This window comes from Eubalaena glacialis, chromosome 5 (genome assembly GCF_028564815.1).
Source record: "Eubalaena glacialis isolate mEubGla1 chromosome 5, mEubGla1.1.hap2.+ XY, whole genome shotgun sequence".
Classification (NCBI taxonomy): Eukaryota; Metazoa; Chordata; class Mammalia; order Artiodactyla; family Balaenidae; genus Eubalaena; species Eubalaena glacialis.
In genome coordinates this window covers 145,973,587-145,996,171 of record NC_083720.1, presented here as the reverse complement: position 1 = coordinate 145,996,171, position 22,585 = coordinate 145,973,587, and the positions used below count along the sequence as shown (strand labels likewise).

The 22,585-nt window shown below is 41.5% G+C and overlaps 1 protein-coding gene across 1 annotated transcript in view; it reads right to left on the bottom strand.

Moving 5' to 3' along the window:
- GPRIN3 (GPRIN family member 3) overlaps nt 1-22,180 on the bottom strand; it is a 64,984-nt gene extending 42,804 nt beyond the window's left edge. The window contains exon 1 of the mRNA XM_061191730.1: nt 21,807-22,180. The gene's annotated coding sequence lies outside the window, so the exon portion shown is untranslated. The remainder of the gene's footprint in view (nt 1-21,806) is intronic.
- Nucleotides 22,181-22,585: the final 405 nt, after the last annotated feature.

Below are 22,585 nucleotides of genomic sequence, written 5' to 3'. Positions count from 1 at the left end.
TTATCCCAGTAACATACTGTTTTAATGACTGTCTTGTTGTGGTCCTCTTTGGGTTGACCCTGTTTAGGACTCTGTACTTCCTGGACCTGGATGTCTGTTTCCTTTTTCAGGTTGGGGAAGTTTTCAGCTATTATATCTTCAAATATGTTCTCCACCCATTTCTCTCTCTCTTCTCCTACCAGCACCTATAATGAGAATGTTAGTACACTTGATGTTGTCCCAGAGGTCTCTTGAACTGTCCTAGCTTCTTGTTTTTGTTTTTTCTGTTTGGTTTCCGTGTTTCCCACTACAGTTCTCTTGAACTGTCCTAGTTTCTTGTTTTTTTCTGTTTGATTTCCGTGATTTCCACTACTCTGTCTTCTGGTTCGCTAATACGTTCCTCTGTATCATCTAATTTACTGTTGATTCCTTCTGGTGTATTTTTTATTTCAGTTGTTGTATTCTTCAGCTCTGTTTGGTTCTGTACATTTTGTAACTCTTTCTTGAAATTCTCATTGTGTTCATCCATTCTTCTCCCATGATTGGTTAGCATCTTTATGATCATTACCTTGAATTACTTATCAGGTAGATTTCTTACTTCTACTTGTTTAGTTCTTTTTCTGAAGTTATGTCTTGTTCCTTCATTTGGAACATATTCCTCTGTCTCCTCATTTCGCCCAATTCTCTGTGATTATTTCTACGTGTTAGGTAGGTGGGCTATATTTACTGATCTTGGAGAAGCGGCCTTATGTAGGAGATGTCCTATGGGATTCAGCAGCCTGCTCCACTCTGGCCACCAGAGCCATATGCTCTAGGGGTGCTCCCTATGTGCACTGTGTGCACCTTTCTGTTATGGCAGAACTGACTACTGTGGGCACACTGGTAGGTGGGGTAGGCTTCCTGTGCAGTTGGCTACACGGCACAGGGGGCCATGGGGTTGGTGCTGGCCTGCTGGAGGGTGGAGTTGGGTCCCTATGCAGCTGTCTGCATGACCCCACGGTGCTCAGGGCTGACACTGGCCTGCTGATGGGCAGGGCTGTGTCCCTAGTATTAATAGGTTATAGGGAGAATTCCAAAATAGTGCTTGCCAGCCCTGGTGTTATCACAGTAGAATGAGATCCCAAAAATGGTTGCTGCCAGGATCTTCATACCCAGGGGGAGTCCCAGTTGCCTCCCATTTCTCCAGGAGGCTCTCCAAGATCAGCAAGTGGGTCTGACCCTGGCTCCTTTCAAACTACTGCTTTTGTGTCGGGACTCAGAGTATGAGATTTGGGGCACACCCTTTAAGAGCAAAGTCTCTTGTTTCCTACGGCCCTTGGGCTTTCCTGAACATAAGCCCCCTGGTTTTCAAAGCCAGATGTTCTGGGGGCTTGTCTTCCTGGTGCAGGACCCTCAAGCTCAGCCCATTGTAGGGCTTGGACCCTTTGCTCCTTGGGGAGGACCTCTATGATTGTTATATTCCTTCCATTTGTGGGTCATTAGTCCAGGGATGTGAGTTCTGACTACACTGTGTGTCTGCCTGTCCTACCCATTTTGCTGTGGTTCCTTCTTTGTGTCTTTAGTTGTGAAAATTTTTTTTCTGTTAGTCTTCAGGTAGTTCTCATAGATAGTTGCTCTGTAAGTAGCTGTAAGTTTGGTGTGTCTGTGGGAGGAGGGAAGTTCAGGGTCTTCCTGCTCTGCCATCTTGGCCACCTTCCCTCTACAGTTTTTTTTTTAATTAATTAATTAATTAATTAATTAATTAATTTATGGCTGTGTTGGGTCTACGTTTCTGTGCGAGGGCTTTTTCTAGTTGCGGCAAACAGGGGCCACTCTTCATCGCGGTGCGCGGGCCTCTCACTATCGCAGCCTCTCTTGTTGCAGTGCACAGGCTCCAGACGCGCAGGCTCAGTAATTGTGGCTCACGGGCCCAGTTGCTCCGCGGCATGTGGGATCTTCCCAGACCAGGGCTCGAACCCGCGTCCCCTGCATTGGCAGGCAGATTCTCAACCACTGCGCCACCAGGGAAGTCCCCCTCTACAGTTTTTTATTAATCATTTGAACACATGGAATAATGTGCCACTGAATTTCAGAGCCACAAGGATCTTGAAAGACCACAGCATCCTGCGCCTTGCCTTGGATAGTTTTCCGCAGAGTTATTGCAGATGTCCCTGAGCCTTTTCTGTTTTCTCACTACGTTTCCTTAATTGTGTACATTTGTACGTTTTCAAGATGGCTGGTTTGAGATGAGATGCAAGATGTGATCCTGGAAGAGAGGGGTTTCTTTGTTTTGTTTTTTGTTTTTGTTTTCCTGTTTTAAAAGCAAACTTGTTTTTACCTGAATCAAAGCAGAGATGCTCAGCCTCTAAGATAAAAATTTAAAAAATAATTGGCATGGCACAGATAGATTTTATGATTCTTCTATGCTGTCCTGATCACTTCTTCATTAAGACAAAGTAAAAGTGTCTACATCAAACCAATATTCTTTTAATTTTTTTACCTTCACTAGTGATTTTCTGGGTAAACTAAGTTTACATTGCCACCTTCAGGATTGAATGTTGCATTAATTCCATATAAATGATACATTCCACATTAGGGCAGCGGGAAGCAGATGGGAAAGCTCTTCTTACCCTGGGTACCTTTGCTATGATTTAACTTTGGCAGGGATGGGAGAAATGTTTTTCATGCAGGGCACCTTCATGAGTTACTGAAAAACAATATGCTCTTGTCAGGACAGTATGGAGCTCTTCTGAAACCGGGGCGGAACTAGGTTTTACGCTTTAAAGGTTGGGAGATGTTATTATGCAGCAAATTTAGCCTATGATTTACTTTTAAGAAAGGAACACCACACATATGCAAAATTCACAAGGCTTGGGTTACATTTTTTTAAATTCCTAAAGGATATTGAAAAGGGGAATTAATTTCCAGTAGCAATGCTAATAATAGCTCCTATTTTAAGCCTGTTATGTATATTGCACTACATACTGTTTCTTATTTATTCTCCACAACAAGCCAGCAAAGAAAGTATTATTTTCTTAAGTTCAAAATGAGGAAACTAAGTTTTATTCCTCATCTGTCTAGAAGATGGTTTTCCCTGCTGACGCCCGCCTCTTCCTGACACTCTTCCTTGTTGACTTTCATTTCCACTTTTGGATGGTCCCTTTGTAGCCTTAGATCAAACTTTTTCCTTTTCTGACCCCTATATTTGGGTTTTACTAGGAATTCTTCTCTTCAGTCCTCTTCTTTCCTGTCCTTGGAAATCTCTTTCACACTTAGGGTATCTAACGGTGCTGACCTAATGGCTGTAATTTCAGGCACCACTTTTTCCCCCAACATTGCCGTCCGTCTCCATTTTATAGCTGTGGACCTGCATGTCATGCCAGTATCCCAAACTTAACATCCAGCCTAGGATTGGACATCAGTCAATCAATGCCAAAATGAACTTTCCCTCTTGACTGCTCTGTTTCTGTTAATGGCACCAATGGTCTCCCAGCCAGGTCTGGCTTAAAACCCTGTAGTGATTTTGACAGTTTAAGCTCCCTTATCCCCTATAATCATGCAGTCACCAATTCGTGTCACACCTCTGCCAGAAATATTTGCAACTTTCTTTCCGATAGCCGAGACTCACATTTATATAGCTCTTTAAAATATACAAAGCTCCCACAGATATTCTTTCTTATAATTTCCACATTAACCTCATAGATACAAAGACTGAGGCTTCAGAAACTTATGTGATTTGTCCCATAGCTTAGTGGCAGAGTTAGGACTTGATCCCAGGGCTTCTGAATTCTGCAACCCCTGCCTTCTCCAAGTCATGCTTGAGCTGGTGTAGGTGCCTCAGGTGTGGTCTTTCTGCTTTGCTCCAGTACAGCTAATATAATCACTAATAGTCACTGTCTCATAATCACTGTCAAATGACATTGTTTTAAAACGGACTGATCATATCATTCTCAGCTCAAAATCCTTCAGTGGCTTCCTATACTGAAAAATGTTCAGAAGAACACTTCCAGTTTGATTTCAACACCGTTTTGGAACATTGCTTCCCCCAAGCACCCTATACTCCAGCCAAACTGAACAAGTCTCAGTTTCTCAAACATGCATTTCTCAAGCATTTGCCTGCATTCCTGTGCTCAGGCCATGTACCCCTAGAGTGTGTTCTCTGTCTCTGTTTTTTCTTTCTCTTATTAATTAATTCAGAAATATTGATGTATCAATAGTGTATCAGGGACTGGACTAGATATGGGGGAAAACTAGTAAACAAGACAGAAAAGACCCATTTCTCAAAGAGCTTAGGAACTAAGAATCTTAAAGTTCAGGACAAACGCCACCCTCTCCGCAAAATAACCTTTCCTGATGCTTCCTGGCAGGAAGTGATGACTTCCTCCTCTCAACAGCCATAGTACAGTGAGAAAACCTCTATTATAGGATTTATCATAATCTGATTGAATTATAGTTATTGAGTCACTTGTCTTATCTCTCACCCTAGGTTGTAAGCTCCATCTCTGACAGAGATTCTAAGTAGCTTGGTATTAGCGCTCACAGCATGTAGAGCAGCACTTCCCATATTATAAGACCTTAATAAATCACACTGTAAATAATTACTTTCAGGGTCTGTGAATATGAGATTGGGGAAGGACGGGGGCGCAGCCCATTTACACACAGACAGCAGATGACACAGAAAACTCACACTACTCTCACACACATCCACCGGCTGGTCAACATAACATCATTTGAAGCAACAGAATTGTCAGCTGATATCCAGGGCCTCCCTCCATTTAAAGAGAGTTTTGAGATCTAAACTAACCCAAGATTTCTGGACATCAGAGCACAAATCTGTTCAGTCTGCACATTTTTCTGTGTCAATAAACAGAGACTAGGATTAGCATCTTCTCCATATGGCCTGCTTTCCTGATTTCAGAACCAGGAGGATGCTAAAATTTGGACCATGATTCGAGGCTGAATTTATTTTTTAAGAATTAAAAAAAATTATGTACAGTAAGATTTTCTTCTTTTGGTATACAGTTCTATGAGTTTTGACAAATACATAGTTGTATAACCACCACCACAATCAAGATATAAAACTATCCTATCATCCCCCAAAGAAATTCCTTTGGGAATTGACTATTCCACTGTAGTCAAACTGTGCTCCACTCCTGGTTTTGCTTTTTCCCGATTGTCGTGTGATGATAAAAGTACAGAACTGTTTTGGGCTGCCTTCTTTATTTGGCATAATATATGTGAGGTTCATCTGTGTTGTGTATATCAATAGTTTGTTCCTTTCCACTGTTGGATAGTATTCCATTGCACAGGTGTGCCACTGTCTGTTTATTCATTCTCTAGTTGAGGGATATTTTCAGTATTTCCTGTTTTTGGTGATTATGACCTAGAAATAGGTCTTTGTGTTACCATAGGTTTTTATTTCACTTAAATAAATAGGAGTGGAATTGCCAGGTCAAATGGTAAGTGAATGTTTAACTTTATAAGTAATTGCCAGATTTTCCATAGTAGCTGTACCATTTTGTATTCCTACTAGCAGCACATGAGAGCCCCAGTTGCTTCACATTCTTGCCAACCCTTGGTATTGTCAAGTTTTTTTGTTTGTTTGTTTTGTCTTTGTCATTCTAGATGTATAGTGTGGAACAGAATTTTAAAACTTCATCTTTTTAGAACCATAATATTTCCATTTCCATATTAAGCACACATTTAACACTTCCTCCTCTCCCTTTGCTTGAATCTCTGTGTTCTCTCTCCTACTAGACTGCAGATTCATTAGTGGATAAGGAGTAAATCCTAGCCACCTGTGTACATATGATGCACTGTTACCCCAGCCCAAGTGCAGAGATTTGCAACAATAGGCCAATACCACATGCTTCTTCAATAAATGCACCTCTATGATCAGATTAGATCAACACACACAACAATACAACTAATGCATCCAAAACGTAAGATAGTATTGCCTAATTTCATCAGTTGTTGTATACCACAGGAATTTTTATAAAACTATGCATTTTCCTTCCTTGTTATGGATATTTCCATTTTTATTTGTGTAAACTATAGATTTTTGTTTTCTTGCTTTACTAAGCAGTAAATTAGAAAATATGGTTAGCATGGCAAAATATGGTTGCGATCTGTTTTTTGACAGATTTCTTGTGCGTATATGAAAGACAAGATTTTTCTTCCTAGTACTTAAGTAAGGGATAATGGATTATTTATTTATAATTTATTTTTTGAGTTAGATCACTTACTTGTATGTTAATGTGTTTTTTAAGTGAGAGAGAAAAAGCTGAAATTACAAGGGGTACCCAACTGTAGACATCATTTATCAAGTGAGTTGGGGGCCAAAAAAAAAAAAGGGGTTGAGAGTCACTGATAATGACTCAAAGAATCTCAAAAGTGGAATGAGTCTCAGAAGCTCTGAAGGCCAACCTCCCAGTCATTGTAGAAATTCTGGCTATAGCAGCTGGTTGAATACTTCTACCATTAATAAGCTCACCACTTCATATAGCACCACTGTATACATCCTTACAAGCAAAAGAGTCTCAAAGATAGCGAGGGTGGGAGGGAGGGAGACGCAAGTGGGAAGAGATTTGGGGACATATGTATATGTATAACTGATTCACTTTGTTATAAAGCAGAAACTAACACACCAGTGTAAAGCAATTATACTCCAATAAGATGTTAAAAAAAAAAAAAAGAGTCTCAAAGAAAAACAAAAAATAAATAAAAGAAACATTGGGAAGGCAGCTTCTCTCTCTAAACGAGCTTTTGCTTTTCTGTAACGTGATATTATACGAACCTTCTGTAGCACCTACAGAAATCTAAAAATGGAGTTTGGAATCTACTGTGGCAGAAAATATGTTTATCATTATATCACCCAGACATGTGCTGAGTTAATCTCATTAACTTTTATATTGCAAGATGATATATATTTTGAAGAGATGAGCTCAGTGGCTTAAATGACATAAATCTTGGAACTTTTTTTATAAATACTCCTTCTGAAGCTTTAGTTTTTGAGTGTAAGTAAACCAACAACTTATAGTTGTGTATAGAAGAAAATTTGTATAAAATAGAATAAAACGTCTGCAACGTAATCCACGAGCAGATTGGATTCTGAGTCCTTTAGCAGGAAGGATTCTTGCAGAATTCAAAAACAAGGGACTGTCTGACCTTAGACATTTCTCTTCCTATTGGCTAGTTTCTGTGATGGTTTTGTACCAGCTGTCAATTTAGCTCAGATGGAAATCCATTCCCAGAATTCCCTTCTCTAAATGATTCTTCGTTACAGTTGGTTACAAGGGAAACCTAGGTGAGGTTTGGAAGGCAGAAGTGAAGCGGCAGTGTTTCTACTTTTAGAAGGGCAGTGCGGTGCAACAGGTGCTGGGCGCTGATCTTCCCGTTCACCTTGGTGGAGTCGGGCAGCAGCCAGGCTTTGGTCCTTTGCCTCCCGCCAGATCCCCATCTTCACCTTCTGGCCCAGGTGCACGAACAATTTTGCAGTGCGGAGTGCCAGCTCCTTCCACAGTTCTCCCAGGTCACTGAGGCTGGAGGAGACAGGAGTCCAACACAGGTTCTAGTCTGTCCTTGCTTGTCTCCACTTCACATCCAGCTTTTCTTTCCACTGCCAGCTCTGCTAACCTATGATGACTTCAGACCCAATACCAGATGCAAAAGCAACCACTGCTCATAAACTTTTCTATAAGCTCCCACAACTGTGCAAGGTCTAAAACTTATAATAAATCCATTATTCCAAATCACCATAGTGGTTCTGCTTTCCTAACTGATATGGCTTCCATTAAATCATTTCTATTCAGAATACATACTTGGTTACAAATATTCTCTTTGTGCATGGCTTTCTTTCTTTCTTTGAAATTTATGATAGTGTCAAATGCAATCGTACTGATTTATTAAGCCTAAGTATATCATTTTATTTTACCTTCTCTTTGAGAAAGGGACTTGAAATATGCTCTTTTGCCCAATTCCCCTCAGAACTACTGGGCTGGGGAATTAGAAGTTTGATGCATCACCAGAGAATACAGAAAAACTAACAAACTAATTTGAACTTTGGTGCAATTACTAGCATTAAAAACCACCCGCACTAACTAGCTGTTTCTTCAAAATAGGTTTTAATGTGACACTTGGAATGTTATATCTGCTATGACAAAACATAAACATTAAAATTTTGAAAACAATTTCAATTAATTTTTATCACAATGTATGTGCACTGAAAGTAGATAAATACTGCCATGAATGTTTCAACCTCTTATTCTTAATATCAAGATTTTATGGTCTTTTAAGGCAGGGATGCATTTTTCATCTTTACATCCTCCCATAGCGGTACACGGATAAGTCCTTATTAAACATCAATTGAACTGAGTAAAAAACAAACTTCAGCTTCCTGTTTTTTACAAGAAAGAAAAGAACAGCAGTGCATGAACGAACAACCACAAGCAACTGCATCCTCTGATGCTTTTCTCACTATTATATAGAAACTCCAGCAGGAAACCACAGCTATATCCTTTTTGCCAGTATAGGAGAATCTTATGAATTGCTGGCAAGCATAAAAGAGCTCTATTGACATTACACAGATGTTTGTGACAATTTCTACTTACGACACTCAGGTGCTTTACAACATTTTTGCAATGTTTCTCAAGGACAAATTCCCAAAGAAATATAGTCATAATAATAGTTATACCTTAACCACGTGTTTGGGGGTAAATTATATAGAAAAACAATAAACACCACTGAAACTCAATTCCTCCCTCAATGTAACTGAATTCAAAAAAAACACCTGAGGTATTCCTCATTTCACTCAGACCTGTAAAAATTTCTAGCTGACCAACTGCATTGCCCTCTACTCAAAAATCAAGAAAGTACTATTTTTTTTCCCTTTGTGTTCAAAAGATCCCAAGCATTAGACCACTCTAGCTATGAAAAATAAAAAGCCCTTTTTGTCCATTCTCATGTGTAATCCCATTCAGGATTTGCACAACACATGTTTTAAATTTGTAATGTGAGCCTTGATAATGTGTTTTTATCAATGAAGGGACTTTCCACTGAAGATCTTTTAGTTGTTCAGGAAGCACAAAGAAAAGATTATGGCAGAAGTCCAGGGCTTTCCAGGGCTTTAACTTCAACGGGAATAACAGACATGTATACTCATTTAAAACTGAAGTCAGGGGTACAGAATTCTGTAGCTTTCTTGTTTGCCCACATTACCTAGTATGTAAGTTCTCCATAGAATGTTTGTTTCAGGAGTATGTGGCGTAAATGAATGAATGCATGAATGCTTGTTGCTGACGGAGGGGGAAGATGAGAAGGGTATCTTTAAGGTCCAGAAAAGGCTGAAGAGAACTAAAATGTAGAGAACAGGCCCAAGAATAAAGACTGTTAAAAATAATTGGACAGAGCTTCCCTGGTGGCGCAGTGGTTGAGAATCTGCCTGCCAATGCAGGGGACACGGGTTCGAGCCCTGGTCTGGGAAGATCCCACATGCCGCGGAGCGACTGGGCCCGTGAGCCACAACTACTGAGCCTGCGCGTCTGGAGCCTGTGCTCCGCAACAAGAGAGGCCACGATAGTGAGAGGCCCGCGCACCGCGATGAAGAGTGGCCCCCGCTTGCCGCAACTAGAGAAAGCCCTCGCACAGAAACGAAGACCCAACACAGCCATAAATAAATAAATAAATAAAATTAAAAAATAATTGGACATTAGAGCTAGAATTGATCTTAGGGATTCCTGGACTAACCTTCTCATTTCTAGAGAGAACCTGAGGTGCCTTGGGCAATGACATGATTTCATGTACCACTTTCACAGATTGTGACACCTGTGTACCTCTCTCATGATTTCTGTCTTATGTACTTCTTATCTAAATGATTTTTGACTTAATATTTTTCATTCAATTGACTGTAACTGCTGCACTAGTTAAAAATATTAGCCTAGCCTTAAGAAATGATACCTGTAAGATCACAGGTTTGTTGTACCAGTGATATGTTTTTCATATAGCATATTTTAAAATATATACTTTAAAATTTATTCTAAGTATTTTTATATTAAAAGAAATTCATAACTATTCAATACAAAGTAAATCCGTATACTACCTAAGATCATCTCACAGGTCACTGATGGAAATCTCCCACACTTTGAAAAGCAGTGCATTCTACTGTGTTACCCTCTGGAACAGAGTTTGTATTTTGAAACAACACAAAGTGGTAAAGACATTCCATATTGATGACAAGAGTCCAGTGACAAGCCTAGTGCCTGCAGGGGACTTCTGTTTTCTTTCTTTTTAACTAGGAAAAAAATCAATCACTTATTACTTTAAAAAAACTAAGGCAGAAGTCACGACTTGAAAACAATTAGTGGATTGTCATGTTTGAAATGGACAAATATATGTCTATCCATCCTCCTGACAAGCACCATTAGTTTGTCAGAAATAGAGTTTTAAGAAGGAATTTGTCTCAAATGGGCCTCCTGTACATAGATTACCTTTTGTTCAGCCTTCAATTTGCAACCAGAACACTTAGCTGCAAGCTGTAATAAGGAATCGCTCACTTTCATAAGTAAATGAATGTCTGTGATTAAAACATCAATCACGGAAACACTAGTTCTATAAATAGTTTCTAGGTCCAAAGTCCATTGGGAAAGCTAAACACAGACTCATGCCTGGCTTTCTTTCTTGTTATATGTGTGTATGTGCACGTGTGTGTGCACGTGACTGTGTGAAATCGGTTTTTCTTTCAAGAAACAGACATGTTGTTTGTAGGACATATGTGTCACCTGGATATTCTGATAAAACGTTTTGTTTTGCTAGTTTACCACCTATACAAAGATTTTTAAAGTTTCAACCTAAAATGTTTTGTCCTTGAGCTCCCCCTGTTTGCTGAAAGAATGACTTTATCACTGATCTAGAAGCTTTCACATTTGCTCTTTAAACAACATGAAATGAAATCTGAGATAGGAAAGAACAGTCTGTAAAATCCTGCCCATTCCTCGTATTTTGACTCATAGTATTAATGTTAATAATGTTCATATATTGCAGCGTATGTAGCCCAGTGCCTTTGAAGTTGTAGACAACTCTGGATTCTCACACAGCTCTATCAATTAGTATCTGAGGGACTCTGGGCAAGTTACTGAATCTGTTTCCTCCTCTCTAAAATGGGGAAAATAATAGTACAAACTTCACAGATTTGTTTAAATGAGAAATGAGTTTAGCAGATGCTACTGGCAGAGGAGCCTAAAGAATGAAGTTTTGAAAGAGTCAGAGGTCATTAATTATACACATCTATAACCTACCCATGTCCGGTTTCCTCACAGTGGAAAGCAGATGGATAAAGAGAAATGTATTCCGTTCTCTCGTGCCCCAGAACCGAGACGGCAAAGTGGCCTGAGTGGGTCCTTTGGTCTCTTGCTCCCATTTACCCCGCTTTACTTCCTCTTCCCTCATGTGTCTGGCTGGTCTTTTGTTCCTTCCCACTCATCATCATTAGTTCTGTAATCCAGGTACCCTCCCCCCTTTTCCTTCTGCCACTACCTTCTGGGCAGCAAGGCTAGGAAGTTCTCCTCTAAGTAGGGGTAAACACACAGAGATGCAGTCATTCACCAGGGCTTTGCAGAGACGTGAATTACCATTTGAACTTTCAGGGTCCTAACCCTGGAGAGGAAAACCAGGGTAAAGTGATGAGCGCCACCTTAGAAAAAAGAAGATAGTACGAGGGCATGGGGCATCTCACTGAGCAACTATGAAAACAGACAGGTATTTTCAGTACCCTGAAACGGGTACATTACCCAGTAATGATCTGACTCAAGATCATCCCCCCCAGGGTGGAGGTAATCCCTGAGAGTGTAAGTAATGGTGTAAAACCATGACCTTTAAACCATCTAATAATACACTAGTGTATCACAAACTGTTTATGAGCAATGATAAAGTACCAATGACAACAAATGATTTATTAAAAGAATAATTTAGAGCAGTTTTCTCTCATGTCAGCTATGCCAATCTCGATAATAGTCATTTCTAGAATAACGTTAACCTCATTCATCTCAGTTGCATTTGTAGATGTTTTCTTGAATAGAAAAGAAAGAGAGGGGATGAAGTTACACAGAGTTTCTGGTATACTCATGGGGAGGAAACGTCCTATAGTATTCAGACTAGCCACCAGCAGAAACTTAGAAGACTTCTTAATCTTATATCTGTCCCATCTTAGTCACTCTTGGGACCCTCTGTTTCTTAGTTGTTTTTAGCAGGATGAAGTTGAAAATACATGTGTCTATGTTTTTATTTTTGATGGCATGAAGGAAGTACAGTGTGGGAAAGACTTCTTCTAGTTTTCATGTTGGCCTGGCTAGGAAAAAAGGAACCCAGGTGTGGCGAGAAGGTGGTGAAGCTGTGAAGACGGACGGAAATTGAACTGAATTGCTGGGGCCTGAGGAAGGAAGAGGGAGGTACAGGGGTTGCTTGGTTGGGACTGAGAAAGGAGTCTGGTTGTTAGGCTGCTGGGGAAATCCCGGAGATCCTGACCAGGAAAAGAGTCCACTGTAAACTTGCTGAGCCACATTTATCAATAAGGTTATCTAATCCAGTGGTCTGGGAATTATTTTGAAAGTTCAGATTATGTTTTATTCAACTTTGAATCCCTAGCACATAGCACAGGGTCTAAGATATAAAGTACTCAACACCAACTTATTAAATGATCCAAGCATCCATCCTCCTTAAATCAGGGCCTTCTGCCAGCCCTCTCTCACATTCTATCCTTCAACTCCTAAATAAATTTCTACTTCCAGTTTGAGGAATGCTTTTCTTTGATTTACCAAGCAGAAGTACTGATGTACCCTCAATCCAGTCCAGTTCAGATTATTAACTTTTATCATCCCTTCCTGAGACTTGGACTCACCACTCAAAAGCCACAAACCCCAGAGGGATGATCTTTAAAAACCCATCACTGCAATTTGAAACATCAAAATAACCACCAGGGGAATAGGAGAATAGTTTCATAAGAGAGCATAAAAGTTTCAGTGTAACTAAATTTAAGGTACTTAAAATCACTAAGAAAAAATAACTTTATCCCTAAAGAATTTGAACACCTCTGGTTTTGTATATATTATCAATACACTTCAGGTGATGCCTACTACTTAAAGATTTGGACATTATTCTAGAAGGAAATACACTCTGTCCCAAGAAAGCACGGAGTCGATGTAGCACCGTGTCCTCCGCTGGCTTCCATTGATACTATTCTCAGCACTGTCTTCTTGGAGTGAAGCTGCTGAAGCACTGATACTTTGGGCTTAATAATTAGGTGCGACGACGTTTTTAGAAGTAAAGTGGGAGGCGCGATGTGGAGGTGGCGGGCATGAAGTGTGCACGAGGAAGGAGAGTGGCAGCGGGAGTTGAGAAAGTAGGAGAGATGTCAGAGCTGGGAAGAGCTTTCTCTACTTTAGGGATCTGCCTGCGTTTTCCATCTTGTCGTCTCCAAAGGGCATTTGTTTTTATTTACAACACGAGTAAATCAACCCTGACAGAGTCACCATTTTCAGCCACATGAACAGAGCAGTTCCACACAATCAAGTAGCCAGACTGCACAGGGATCTGGGCAGCTGCAGCCATGGGTTGGAAGCACAGCCAACTACCATCGTTAGGTGACCCTTCCTCAGGTGTGCAGACCACAGCTACAAACTGGGATACGAGTTGATACCACCCCTGATGGTTTATTCTCAACTGCCCTGCCTACCAAACAGAATGTACCATCTACTGAAAGCTCGAGATATGCTTTGGGCTTTCAGGAGGCTATGCATGTGTAGTGTCTATGGAAAGAGTTGTACGTAAAACGAAGATATGGTGCATTTAAAAATATATAAAGCTAAACAACAAGGACCTACTGTAGAGCACAGGGAACTCTACTGAGTATTTTGCAATAACCCATAAGCGAAAAGAATCTGAAAAGGAATATATATATATATATACATATATATACACATATATATACACACACACACATATATATATAACTGAATCACTTTACTGTACACCTGAAACTAACACTATATTGTAAATCAACTATACCTCAATTTTAAAAAAAGCAAAAAAAAAAAAGCAATCCAATGTAAAACTGTAATCATTGGTCAAGTTAAGGAATAAATAATTGATCAAACTTTTCATTTGTTTTGCTTTTTGCAACACGTGGTAGAGTAAAAAGAAAGCAAACAAAAATTTCCACTATTCTCTTCTTAACAGACCAGGTCAACTCAGTTTGTATTCATTACCCTTTCACAGAAACTACATATTCTGATGATGAAAACTGTTTAGACTCTCGCTATAGTTTACGGGGCTTAACTACATTCAGCACAATGACCTCTCTACTGTGTAGAGTCCCATCAATTTCATGAGCACACTCAGAGCACTGGAGAGCTCAGTGGTACTTAGAAAACATCTAGTCCAGGCTTTGTGAACTCAGTATCTACAGCTTCTAGGTAGCTCACACAATTGAGGGAAGCTGTTGAGTACAAGGGACTTATATGAAGTCTCAATGTCAGGGAGACAATAGGGAGTAGTGGGGTCTGAAGTGTAATAAAGAGGTAGCACATACTGTTATTCAACTCCAGCTTAGAGAATGTGGGCTGGTGTTTCATTTTTATAATAGATCTTCTGATTTTTAAATACTGGCTTAATTAAAAAGAAATACCTGCAGGCCAAGTAGAACATGATCGTCCTGCTGGGCCCACAGACTGCCAGTTTTCAATCTCTGATCTGTAACATACATCCTCAAACCTGTCTGGGCAGTTTAAGCGAAGTGCAGCAGATCCCTCAGATGCTCATGGCAGAGGATTCTTTTGCTCTGAGAATCTACATTTGTAGACAAGAAATCATCCCCCATGTGAAAGGAGAAGGCATAGCCATTTTCACTCAGTCAGAGCTTAGCCCCTGACCCTGACATTGACAGATTTCTGCTCTCTGACTGCTTTCAGAACTTGTTCAACATGAAAAACAAAACCAATCCTCCACACCCATTTGTCATAAGCAATTTTTACATATTCAAGGATGCAGGGGGAAATGTACATCTATTTGTTAACCTTAGCTCTGATTAAAATTCTCATTACCATTAAAATTCTAGTCACTTCATTTTTGCCTGCATATTTCAAGGAGAAATAATTTATAGGATTCAAGGAAAGGCATGCTTAGAGAACAACACAAGTAAGGATAAATTAAAAAAATTCATGCCATGAGGACTTCCCTGGTGGCGCAGTGGATAAGACTCTGTGCTCCCAATGAAGGGAGCCTGGGTTCGATCCCTGGTCAGGGAACTAAATCCCACACGCATGCCACAGCTAGGAGTTCACATGCCGCAACTGGAGAGCCTGGGAGCCTCGGCTGAGGAGCCTGCCTGCCTCAACCAGGAGTCTGCGTGCTGCAACTAAGGAGCAGGTGAGCCACAACTAAGGAGCCTGCCTGCCTCAACTTAGACCTGGTGCAACCAAATAAATAAATAAATATTTTTTTAAAAAAAATTCATGCTATGTATAAAATAGTAGTTAGAAACAGGTCTAAAGAAGCGTGGAGAGTTTGCTGAAATAATTGAGCTTTAAACCATGTTTTGAGGGGATTGAGAAACTAATTTCAGATGAAGAAATAAGCATTCCAAAATGATGTAATGGCAAAGGCAAAGACCAAAGTCCAACAAAGTGGAACCCACAATGAATCAAATATCTTTTGCATTTTTGAACAATAACAAATCTTTTAAAAGTGTATCATGAGAAGGCACATTCACATCAGAGTGAAAAAAAAAGAAAAGCAGTTTAAAAATTCTATATTATATTCGGCAGCCCTGTCCTACACAGGTGTAATTCAGAACAAATACCCAGATGCGATGCAAAATTCTGAATCCTGATATTTGCCATATTGTCCTTATTAAGGCAGACATACAGGCACAGGGTATTAGATTTTAGAAAAGTTGTCAACAAGAATTGAAACAAAAAGATTCTCTGATTCCTCAGAAAATATACTGAACACAAACATTTAACTCCCTCAAGCATTTAATTTACCCAAAGTTTTACATTATAAAGAAAGAGTCTCCCATAGACACAATATGGTTAGTTTAATTTGAGTCTATTTAGAAGTCAATATCCTGAAAAAACAATCAAGAATCTGTCCACATAAAACATCTTGAGTATTCCCCCTAAACTAGATCTCCCTCTTTTTTGGACCATTTGCAATTCAGGCTTTAAAAAAAAAGGATTCTCTGCAACTCCTTTGCCTCCAGAAAATTAGTAGGTGCAATTAGATTTTTTAAGGAGCTCTGGAGCTCTCTGCCCAGCTGTCTGTTACTGAATTAGCAACAGTCCTGAGGTCCCTAGAGGTGCTTGTGACTTTGTGGATTTTTACTCTCTGGCCTTGAGATTTTTTCAGGGATTGCTTGCTTCTGCCAGTGTCACAGGCTATGACTACTGACTAAAGCAGTCTTCCTAGGGATGGCTTGGGTATCCACTGGGTTTAGGACCCAAGAATTAACATTTTAAAATTGAATCTGGTGTGTAAGGCCAAGAAAGCACCTGGCCTCAGATCACACAGCTGATCCCCACAATTTTTCTGCCCCATCAGACCCCTGAGACAGAGATCACTGCACTGACTCGCAATTTGGGAGGAAGGGCTGCAGGAGTAATTTGATTTCCCTCCCCCTACCACTGACGAGCCCTCAGACCCTCACTTCAGGTCCTGTTCCTCCTCCCCTTAGTGGAGAATCAGTGGAGAATTAGAAAGCGGAGGTCTAGATTGTTTTGCCCCAGTTCTAAGAGTGATTTAGGACAATTTACTAACTTGTCTGGGACTCACCTGTAATCTGTCTACTTCCTTGTATATAAAGGCAGGACTAAACAGGGGTGTCCAAGTCTGGCTATTGACATCCTTTGGAGACCATTACAGAATACAGATTTCTAAGCCCTACCTACAGATTTGGATTCAGATTCCATAGGTCATAGCATTTAACCCTCCAGCTAAGGGTCAGTTACTACTGACTGAAAATAATAATTCGGGCCCTCAATTACGCTGCTAGCTTCAAAGTAAAGCTGACAGTCTAATTACAGACATGAAAAATTAGAAAGTTGCTACTGTATTGCCAACTCTAGCATGCCCAGATAAAAAGCTGTGAAAATTTTTCTCACCAGCATTCAAGACAGTAATCTGAATTGCAAGAGTATGTACATATATGTATATACATCTTCCCCCATGAAATTCAACAAATGCCTTTTCAATTCAAATGCAGCCTCTAAATGTTTTTATTATTCCAGACTTGACTCATGCAAAAAAGTTAGATTATCACTAGTCTAAACATTCTGATGTGGAGAAAGGTGAGTCCAGGACATCTTTATAAAAAAGTGAATTTCCATATTTGACTGCCTTTCAGATCAATTAATTGAAGCACATGAGTCTCTATTTTAACCGGCAGTGGTTCTCCTGGTTAAAGGTACAGCTTTATTCAAGAGGATATCAATATCATGAGATTGTTTTATTGCTTAGGAAAGACAGCAAGAGCTGAGAGTAGCCCACCAAAAGTTTTCAGAAACACAAGTAATGACTTTTTTCTCTGATTTTACCTCCTCAAAATAACTATTTAGCTATAGCAAAACATTCTGATGTTAATTTCTCAAAATGCCTGTAAACATATTTACATATTTAGCTAAAATGATGGACAAGTCAGAGAGCAACTGAAAGAGAAAATCTGGCAGTTTCTGCCCTTCCTTTTGGGATTCTGAGTACCAAGCGGTCTGATTCATCTTCACAGAGCTGCCGGTGCCTAGCACGGGGTGTTACACCTACAAGGCACTCAAGAAAGAAGACTTGTTGAAAACGATAGAAGGGTCTGCTCTATTTATGACAATCACTTGATCACCCTTGCCCCTCTGTGCCAGTGACTATACTTGTGTTCTGAGAAATGAAATAATCATGCTATAACGTGGTGTATCACATAACTTCAATAACTCAACCATTAAATTCATGTGAAACAAGCCTTAGCCATTAAATTACTGCAAAAGAAATAAAAAGATGGCAGGAAATAAGAGATTAATGACTGACATTATGGCCCTTCTGTCTAGATTTTCCTAAAGTACCAGGATTAGGAAAAGAAATCTTAGATAGAAAACAAATAAATAAATGATAGAAATAAGTGATTTTTGAGTCATATTTTAGTCTAAACAGAAATTCTGCTGTAATTCTCTCCCTCCCAACTCAATATTCATTTTTTTCTTTTCTAAGTGACTCTTAAATAAACCTCACATTACCCCACCTCCTTCTTTACTTCCTCCTCCTATATCACCACCCCTTGCTCACTGCCCACCCAGATCCATCCATCTGTCATAAACTACCTCAAGTTCCACCTCCATTCTGAACTTTTTCTAGACTAATTCAGTCCCCAAGGATCTCCCTCTCTTCTGACTTTACTGCCATGAATTTACTGGTAAATTATGATGCCTTGCCTTTCTCAAGACCAGTTTGTTATTCAGAATATGGCATAAATGCTTGTGTAGTAGATCTCTAGCTGACTCTCAGGTTCTTGCAAACTGGAAGCATCTCTTCTTTGTATCACTTAAAGCAGTAGCTTTTGGACCTTCTGAAACGATGCATAATAAGATATACGTTTTATCATAGTCTGATGTGTATATACATATAGATATCTATTTAAAAGTTCCAAGAACAATACTTATTTACCCACCTATTCTGTTTTACTCTATTTTGTTTTTCAAAAATAAAAGTGCTATCAGACCCAGTAAACTGACTTCACAACGGGTTGTGACCAGTTCTAGAAGGGCACTTATTGATTACTCTGGGATTGCTGTATGTAATTTCCTTCACTTTAAATAATTTTATAATTATCTGTGGCCTTTGGGCTTTTCCTGAGTTCCTTTTTTTTTTTTTTTTTTTTGCCTTTTGGAGTCATCTGGGACAATTAAATGCTTGGAATATACAAGTATTTTCCATTCTTTTGCCCTGAGCAATGCTGTCATAAAGATTCCCTGCATTTCTATAAAACTCAAATCTCCATTCCCTCATTCTCTTTTATTCTCACAATATGCACAGTAGGTGGTAGACATTTTGTGGATGAAGAAATTGAGGCACAGAGAATTCTGACTTCCTCAAGGACATATCTCCCTTTTAATCAGGCTATTGTAAATTAAGGTAAATATGGTTTCTAGATAGTTGAAAGAGATAAACTTGGGTAATATGAACAACACAGAGCCTCAACATGAATGCATTTACCTAACGTGTCTGGATCAAATGGTCTCCTGACCAGATGAGTTAGCAGCTCTTCTGGATTTCAGTTTGAGGATGGATCCACTTCCTTCCCCATCCCCATCTTTCCATCTTTATATCCTCACAGTGTTTCAACCACCTAGAGCCACTTGTTCTTCCTGGGCCTCTGTATATTTTGGTCCCTATACCAGGAGAGCCCTTCTCTCTCGTCTTCGCCAGGCTAGCCCCTCATCCTTCAGGTCCCTGGGACTGTGCTTGTTCCTCTCCCCCTCCACACCCTGGCTGCCATAGCACCCTGGACTCTCCCCGTCAGAGCACTCAAGTAGCTGTTCCTCCCTCCCTCCCAAGTCCTGCAGGCCGAGACTCTTCTATTCCACAATCTAGGACCACGTCGAGTTCAGGATAAAAATATGTAGAAGGCATAAAGGAATCAATAAGAGAGTGCATAAAGAGGTGCCACTGAAAAAGTTCGAGTGTGATCTGGGACTGGAATTGTGTGTCCTGACCCTCCGAGGCCAACCTTTCACGATTCTGTGATTCTATGATCAATATTTTAGTGCTTCCTTGAAGGCTGCAAATTTTGTGACTGGAAATTCATACAGTGAAGGATAGCTGTGTCTAATACATTCTTTCAAGTTCATTTAGGGCACAACCAAGGATAGGTTGAAAGGACAAATAATTAAGTGTATTGGGCAAGTGTATTTGTTTTAAGGCAATTTTTTAAAAACACCCAGATTTTAAAACTGCTTGTTGGAACCCACCCTGCCCTCCAATTGAGGCGCTTCTGATTCATATCATGTCTCAGTCCTCTGTTTCCAATATGAAGCTATACACTTGCAATTTTGCCCTCATCATTTTCATAAAAGTCTAATAATTAGTGATTGGGTGAAGCCTCACGGCACCAAAACACACTTCACAAGGATCTCCGTGAGTTCCTCTGCACTGTTTTCAAAATAAATTCCGATGATATAACATCTAGGCTTGCCATGGCAATTACTACTTTTTTTTTCTGTTTATGAATCAACAACCTCTCCCCTCCACTAAACGCACCAGAAAGCTTGAAAAATGTTCTTCGTGATCTTATTTCAAAAGAATATTCTCTAATATAAATTCCTGCCATTCCCAGATAACAACAGAGAAGATTTCCTTCTTTAAGCTGTGACTCATGTATCTTTGTTCCCACAGTTGTTACTCAGGGCAGACCAATGGTGAACACAATGGAAGAGAAAGAATAGTTTATAACTGGAAAATAAGCAGATTCGGGGAGAAGTACACTCAAAGCATTATCAAAGTAAAATATGCAGCTGTACCAGCAAGAGCAAACAAAAGCCCACGCAGGAGATGTGTAAATATTTCATGAAGCTAAAGCCTTAATCAACTCTCTCTCCAAATCTTGCTGGTGCTGTAAACACTTCAGTTCCTTCCAGTCCCACCATGACCCAGATTCTTTGCAAAAAAAAAAAATGAAAACATGGTCCAATGGATCTTTAACAAATGTGTTAGGAAAAATATTGACATGGAGCATATCCAAGGTATTTGCCTTAACAGGAAGAAGAGGATACCTTAATAAAAGGCGGTTGCTTCTTGGTGACTTTCAGAGCTTCGTTTCTCCCCTCCTCCTCCAAACCATTGCCCTTTTCCCACCACCTGTGCTGCTTTCTGGACCTTCACATCCTCTTAACCTTGAACTACCTACACCCCAAGCCGAGATTTCTCCCGATGCCCCTCCGAAAAGCCCTTGAAACCTTTTGGGGCTTTGCTGCCTTCCCACCACCCAAAATGCACTTTCCAGGGTTTAAATTCCTCTCTCCCCCCCCCCCCCCGCCCCGCCTTCACTGTCCATTGTTGCGTCTGAAATTTTGCCTGTATCTTGTAGATCTGCCTGGTTGGCATAAGGATCTGTCTGGGTATTGGCTGACAGTGTTCTTCAGTGATTTCTTTTCTAAAATCCATCTCCGAAGAACTGTTTATAGCCTCTAGTCTCTACCCTTATTCAGTGTGGTTCCAAAGTTCACCTCTAGATACTAAACAGGTCTCTGCAATGATTTCCCTTTATCAACCTCTGCCCGCCCTTCTCTCTCCGCCTATCTCAAGAAAAACTGTATATGTGTACATGTGTGGATACACATGCACACAAACGCATGTATATTATATATAACGATAGTATGTTTCCCTTAAAGGGAATAAGCGTAAGAAAATGAGAAGAATGCCTGTGTAGTATTGCCAAACACGCGCGCACACGCGCACACACTCACACACACACACACACACTCCTATCTGGATATTCACAGTGTGCAGACCTGATTGATTATAAATACTTCTCCCAAGCACAAGAACAGCAGGCGTCTTCTCTCTTTTACCTTCCAAGCCAGAGCCTAAGGGAGCAATGACCTTGCCGAGAAATTCATCACCTGCGAGAAAGACGGCCCCTCCTGGAGCTCAGGCTGGGACGGGGACGAGAGCAACAGGCAAAAAGGACCACCTGGCGAAATGTGGGACCGAATCCACTCCCCATCAGTACTGAGCACCCCGCAAAGCTCCGGTCCCCTAGGGCTGGACGCCGGGCAGAGGTGGCTCGGGGGGGCCGGCTCCTGCCGCGGCCGCCGGTCGCCTACCTGCTGTCGCCCGGCTCTCCCCGGCGCGGCGGGGCCAGTGCCTGCGCTGTGCCGGCGGCCTCCGGTCGCATGTCCCGAGCAGCGGCTCCCGGCGCCACACCGCTGGCTCGGGCGCGCTCGGCAGCGGCGGTCCTCCTCAGTCGCGTTCCGGGAGCGAGCTGGGCGCTAGCAGGAACTGCAATTACTACGCAAAGAGCAGAGGCGGCGCGCAGGGGCCGGGCGGAGACGCCGGGGGGCACCGCGGGGCCGCCGCCGCCGCCGGGCACTGAGCCAAGCTGGAGGTGGGCGTTCACGTGCCCGACTGCTCACCCGTCAGGCCCGGGCTGCGGCCATCTGTCCTCGCCGGCGGTGCTGCTCCGCCCGAGCCTCCGGGGAAGGGGCGCGGGGGGGGGGCGGCGGCGGCGGCAGCTCGGGCAGCAGCTCCGGCAGCAGCAGGCCGCCGAGCTCCGCCCCCGCCGCGCCCCCGCCCAGCCCGCTCGTCCCTGGGGAGGGGCTTGCGGCGGCTGCTACGGCGGGCCGGGGGGCAGCCGGGCACGGGCTGGCGGGCTGCGGAGCCCCTGCAGGCAGACCGGCAGCAGATGGAAAGTTAAGAAAAGGATTAAGGTAGAGGGCTTGGGGCCGAGAGCGACTCAGCAGGGATTCTGGCTCTTGCTCCCTCCCGCAGGTCCCCAGACTCCATGCTGCGTCTAGACGCCAGCAGACGGTTTCTCATAAAGCCACGCGCCGGGGAGCTCTGAAAGCAGGGAGACCACCCAGCGTTTCCTGTGTGTTGCAACATG